This window comes from Triticum aestivum, chromosome 5B, assembly GCF_018294505.1.
Source record: "Triticum aestivum cultivar Chinese Spring chromosome 5B, IWGSC CS RefSeq v2.1, whole genome shotgun sequence".
Taxonomy (NCBI): Eukaryota; Viridiplantae; Streptophyta; class Magnoliopsida; order Poales; family Poaceae; genus Triticum; species Triticum aestivum.
The window spans coordinates 177032937-177038803 of NC_057807.1; the positions used below are offsets into that span (position 1 = coordinate 177032937).

A 5867-nucleotide genomic window follows, 5' to 3' on the forward strand; every position below is an offset into this window, starting at 1 on the left:
TGGACGACGCGGTTGCATGGGGGGAGGGGGAGGGAGGGGACATCGGCTCCACGGACCAGTACCGCGTTGGATGGTAAAATGTGCTCGGAAAGCTAGATGTGGACGGATGCGGGCGGTTCAGAGGTCTGGTTGAAGATGCGCTTAGACCTCATATGTGTGCGTGCACAAACTTTAGAAATTTTTGCTTTTGACTTCATGTCATGAAACACTGAATTAATACTATCTCCATGAAAACTAGTGATTTTGGATGACAGCTGGTGATATTGAATATGATGGAGGACAACTAGTGATCTTGTGAAAATTATACATGTAGGTCAGAAAATGGAAGCTAAGAAATTTGTTGTGTATTGGATTAACTTTGTTCTATTGTTTGAGCAATAGAATTTATTTTCACTTCAACCATATTGCACTGAATTCGTACAAACATAGAAGCGATGAATTTGTACAAACATAGAAGAAGCACGTTCTATTTAGCACAAATATATGCACAACTGCCTGTCACGGTCTAGATGATAATAACAAAATTTATAATTTATTTCTCTCCAAATTGTTAGACTCCCTCGTATTTCTTTTTTGGTTTCGCTCCAATTTTCCCTTTCCCTCCGTTCGCTCCCGCCAATAGTGATTAATCTGGCAAAAAAAATAAAAATAAGTACGCGCTTCATGACCATGCCCCCCACCTGTCATAGGAATCCAAGCACGGAGACTAACATCGGTCAAACAGATCGTGATGAGGTAACTGCGCAAATAAAATCGGAAACCTCCCCCCAATATCAGCACGGTTCCCTTCCCCGTCTCTGGATTCATCGCATGCCCGGCGGCCGGTGGCGGAGGCATCATGACGACCTGAGCAAGGTTAGTTGCCGATCTATTCTCCCACAATTCATCCTCTGTTGGTCCCTACTCTACAGATCTGTGCTCTAAATCAGTTCACATATCTCTTCCCAGGCAAATCCGGCTGGTAGATTCTCCAAATCCGGCTGGTTCATGGTGGCAAGAATCCTACGAGTTCATCTAGTCAGTGTTCTGCTCCTTATATATCCCATCCCATCGCTGCAATTCATGCCCTACGTATTGGTTCTAAGCTGTTTTTTCACCCACCAGTCAATATACAGAGAGATCACGATTCTAGTTTAATCTGAAATTGATTCATACGTTCAGAAGTGCATGCCAAAAACAGATGTTCAGAATACTAGATCTTTCTTGGTAAGAAAGAGTAGTAAAAAAGAATGACGTACAATGAGTTGTAACGTACTCCCTCCGTTCCAAAATAGATGACCCAACTTTGTGCTAAAGTTAGTGCAAAGTTGAGTCATCTATTTTGGAACGGAGGGAGTAACACATAATGAAAATAAACATAATAAATTGGGTTAATGATGGTCTGAAACATGACATTGTTATGCTCCGCCAAATTCCTATTGTCCTCTCAGTTTGAAGGGTGAAGTGTATAAACTGGACACCGGTTAAAAGAACAGAAACCTTGCTGATCTGCTGATCAAATGGAAAAAAGTACTCACTGGGGGAAGACTCATAATGTATTATAACTTCAGAGCCAAACCACATACTTTTCCTGTTGCAACATCAACTACAGTAGAAATCTCAAGTTGTGGAAACAATTATTTGAGGTGTCCATATGATAACTTCAGGCTTCACCTACATATTATAAACATAAAGATTTGCTTAGTAAGGGAAAAGAGAAGATGTGCTCTGGACTTTGATATGAATTGAATGATCGCTAAAGAAGACAGTAGAAAGTAAAACCCATCACACATCATTGACCATAACAAGTGGAGATAGATGGTTACAACCTTACAAGGAAGCACAATATCAACATTTCAGAAGATTCTAACCCTAGTCGAGAGCCAAGTGTTACAGGGTCCAGGTTCCTCCACCCCAAGCTATATGCTATTTATCCAAATATAAGGTCATACATCAAGAGTATTCATACAAAAAAGTTCTTCCAAAACTAATATTTAGGAGAGTTCAGTTTATAGTAAAAAAATGCATATCCGATTTCCCATCTTACCAGTGTTATCCAGTCATTTGATGTTTCTACTTCATGTCTATTCTAGAATACACATTTAACTTCGGTGGAGGATATACCAAATGAAGGTATGCTAGCTTTTTGAGTTGAAATGGAAAAAATACGTCTAGAAAAGAAAATTCAAGATGCTAAAATCATGCAACTAGAAGAGAAGATGAGAAGCATGGAAAGACAACCAAATAAGGTAAATTTCTATCAACTGTAACCTTCATTTATTTTGTGGGATAACCTTTCTGTATTTCTATCATAGGAAATTTCAGATCCAATGGCTACAAGCCTACAAGTTGGCTTGAACCTTCGGTCATGGACATAATTCAAACAGAAAAGTTTGTATCGTGACACAGTACACAATAAAATTCATCAAATTTCCCTCCAAAAATTATGGTCTCAACTAATATTTGTGTTATGCTATCAGTAGAGTGTGCTTGCTCCTTCTGTTGATGGACCCCGACTTGTTAAAAATGACTACAGAACAAGCCAAGTGGTTTAAATGGTGCAGATTTGCAAGCATCAAACAACCATTCTGTTCTAGATAAGGTTTGTCTACTTGAGTACTCTTTGGAACCTGTTATTGTTGAGGATTAATTTGTTACGCTTGCACCTTTTGAATTTACATATACAATACCCATAACTTGATGTGTATCATTGTATCCTAGAACAAAGAAAATATGGTTCATAATGGTGGCAGTGCACGACCACTAGAAAAATGTTCTGCTGCACACAAGGTATCTTCATAGTCTCATATACAAAATTATGATCACACTATAGTGCTCCCATGTTTATGTGTTTACTTGTTGCTATCAGAATGTTATCCAGAACAAAGAAACTTTTGATTAGAATTTTAGTGCACGGCAAGGGGAAATAAATTCCGTTGCACATAAGGTATATTTGCATTACCATATACACACAGTATTTTCAATATATATTGCTTCGATGGTTATTATGTATCTACTGGTCGTCTTGCTATCAGACTGATGTTGAGAACAAAGAAACTTTGCTTGAGAATGTCAGCACACGCCAGGGAAAACTTATACTGCAAACAAGCAGGTATCTTTTCATAATCACATACAAATTTGTGTGCAAACTATAGTATTAGCTTGTTTATTTGTTTATTACTTCTTCTTTGCCATCATACTATTGTCCGGAGCAAAAAAAGAACAAAACGTGCTAATGTATGCAGTAAGACTGCACAAAGTGGATTGCTGAGTTGGTTGGGTGTTGTGAACTATTTGTAAGAGTGCTCAAATTCATTTCATATGTTCCCTTGTTTTGTTTTTGTTTTTTCATGGGTGATGAGGATGATTCTTCCAATGGTAACTTTGATTTTCTCTAACAGGTATGAACTAAAGTATTGTTGAAGAGCCTGAAAAAGGATGTAGCTCTTTCTACAACTGTAAGTTATGATCCTAAATTCAAACATGATGGTGCTGAAATTATAAAAGAATTTTCTGCTGTGCATATTGATGTGGCACTTGTGAAAACTGAATTTGGTATGGAGATGCAAAAACTGCCATACTCTTGCTAATGTAGAAAAAAAAACAAAGCTTGCATGGCATTCAACCTTTGTACGTGACTAATATCTTGCCTCTATTACTACTTGCATCATGTCAATGCATTGTGTTAACAGTTCATTTTGTTTTATTGTTTGTAGATTCAAGAGATAAATGGACGAGTATATGGGTGCGTGGCAAGTATACTGCAATGGTGATGTCAATGTTTCGGGTCATGTTGATGATGATGATGGATGCTTTGAGTTTCGTTTATGTTGTAGGAATGGCAGTCCTGCTGGATGTTTTTCCTCGGTTAAATTTTAGTTAAGTTTTCGGGATGTTGATGGATGCTATCAGTTTAAGTTTTGCTGTCAAGAAAATAGATAGATTATGCATCACATTTGGATGATGTTCCTCTTGTAATATCCACTATTGTAATCCAACAATTTTATCTAATATATGATTTCTTACTCTTGTGAGTATATTCTCTTGTTTTTCGTTCACTTGAAAAACATAATTATCATCTTTACGTGGAGCATTTAATTTAATTGCTAGAAATATATATGGGATTTCGATTCCTATACATTAAGCACCAACATATAGAAGTGTTGTAGAAGTTTGTTTTATTTGTTGTAGTCTTGCAACAGTCTGTTTTACCAACGGCGGTATAAGCGTTGCATTGTGCGCTAGCAACACTGGATAAGGCTACACATCCAAAACCGTTGGTAAAGACACTGGCAACGCATATATGGACATTTAGATACGGAAAAATGCGTTGCTATATGGGGGTTCCTGTTGTAGTGGCCGTGCGTTCGGCCGGGATCGAACCCACAAAACGAGGTATACACTCCCACGACCACTAGTAGTACTCGCTGGAGTACAACGCAACCTAGAATCACCTTTTGTCGCCAGTAGTACGTACATTGTTCCTTACAAGAAACCCTAATAATGCAAGAAACCACTAAAATGCCAAGAAACTACTACCACTTGCATACGTGGCAGACTTAAGATAAGACTACCTTATCAACCATTGTACATGCTCTTACCAACCAGCCCTACCAAGAAACGACTACTCTACAAAGTGCCGTTATAGGCACGTTTCAACCCATGGCCCTGTTTGGATACATTTGTTGTCAATCTAACCCTGCCATCCAAACACCACTTTGGTTAGAGTAAGTTCAGGATTAGAATCTAACTCTAACCTCTGACAGGGCCCTTGTCGCCCATTAAGTCAACACCTTCTATTCGACCGGGCGTTATGACTTGTGGGACCTACATGTCAGTCTGCACAAAAATCCCCGAGTGACCTCCTACCTCCGGCCCGTCCACCTAGTCATCCTCGGCCATGGGACGCAGCTACCGCCGCCGGCAGAAGGCGAGGTCAAAACCGCCGGCGGTGCGGAGCCCATGTTGTGGCAGCCTGGATGCCAGCTCCGTCCAGCTGCTTCTCTGCAAGGTTTGCTAGCTAGATTGGCACGGCAGCGCGGCGGCTTCCTCGCACGCGCCGCGCTAAGGCCAGCCATCTGGCTCGAGCGAAGGCCAGCGCGGCGGCTTGCTCGCTCGTGAGTCACGCTCGGGCCAGGCTGCCAACCCGTGCGGAGGCCAGCGCGGCGTTCGGCCCGTCCGGCAGAGCGGTGACCAACTCGCTCATCACCGACGCCACCGACGAACATGCATCAGTACTGTTTGAAGTAATGTTCAGGAAGAATAATGATTTGAGGGGGAATAACAAGATAGAAGGTCAGATGTGGGTCCCTCGTGTCAAAGATCAAACATAATGTGTTGGTTTAAGCTGCCTCGTCAACACGGACGTGTGGGCCAACCCTGTCATAAATGGGTTTAAACGAACCTAATCGGTAGGAGTACTAGGTAGTAGTTTTTGGCGTAGATTAAGAAATTTTGGGTATGTTTTTGCTATTTTTTGCAGAATAGATTCTTCCTAGGGCTGGTTGAAGGTGGTAGTTTTTTGTTGAATACTCTACATATTGTAAGTAGGAGTGGAAGTTAAGCTTTGGAAGCCAATAAGCAAGGCTAGTTACATAGTGCATATGTGTACATGATTGAAACTAAATATCAACCTTGAGTGACTAATATCTTGATAGAAAACTCGAAACTATGAAATACTAGGAAAATAAATGCAAGGCTGGAAATACTAGCAATGTTCATGTGCGTTGCAACGAATCATAATTAGAATAATACTTATTCACAAACTTGATACAAAACACTCTAATTTTGGTATACATATGTCACTAGAGATATATTATGTTTCAATTAGAATATATTCCTTGGGCTGTTTTGGTGAGGTCAGGGAGGGATGTGGTTGGTTTTAAGAT

At 40.1% G+C, this 5867-nt stretch overlaps 1 long non-coding RNA gene across 11 annotated transcripts; it reads left to right on the plus strand.

Moving 5' to 3' along the window:
* Positions 1-689: 689 nt before the first annotated feature.
* LOC123110953 (uncharacterized) lies at positions 690-4016 on the plus strand. 11 transcript variants are annotated; one of them, XR_006453886.1, is made up of 7 exons: positions 690-855; positions 949-2581; positions 2701-2769; positions 2849-2926; positions 3015-3091; positions 3381-3437; positions 3696-4016. It is a non-coding gene; the product is annotated as an uncharacterized lncRNA (long non-coding RNA). The 11 variants fall into 11 exon arrangements; XR_006453885.1 differs by having other exon boundaries at positions 949-2370; positions 2460-2581; positions 3015-3437; XR_006453888.1 differs by having other exon boundaries at positions 949-2370; positions 2463-2581; positions 3015-3437.
* Positions 4017-5867: the final 1851 nt, after the last annotated feature.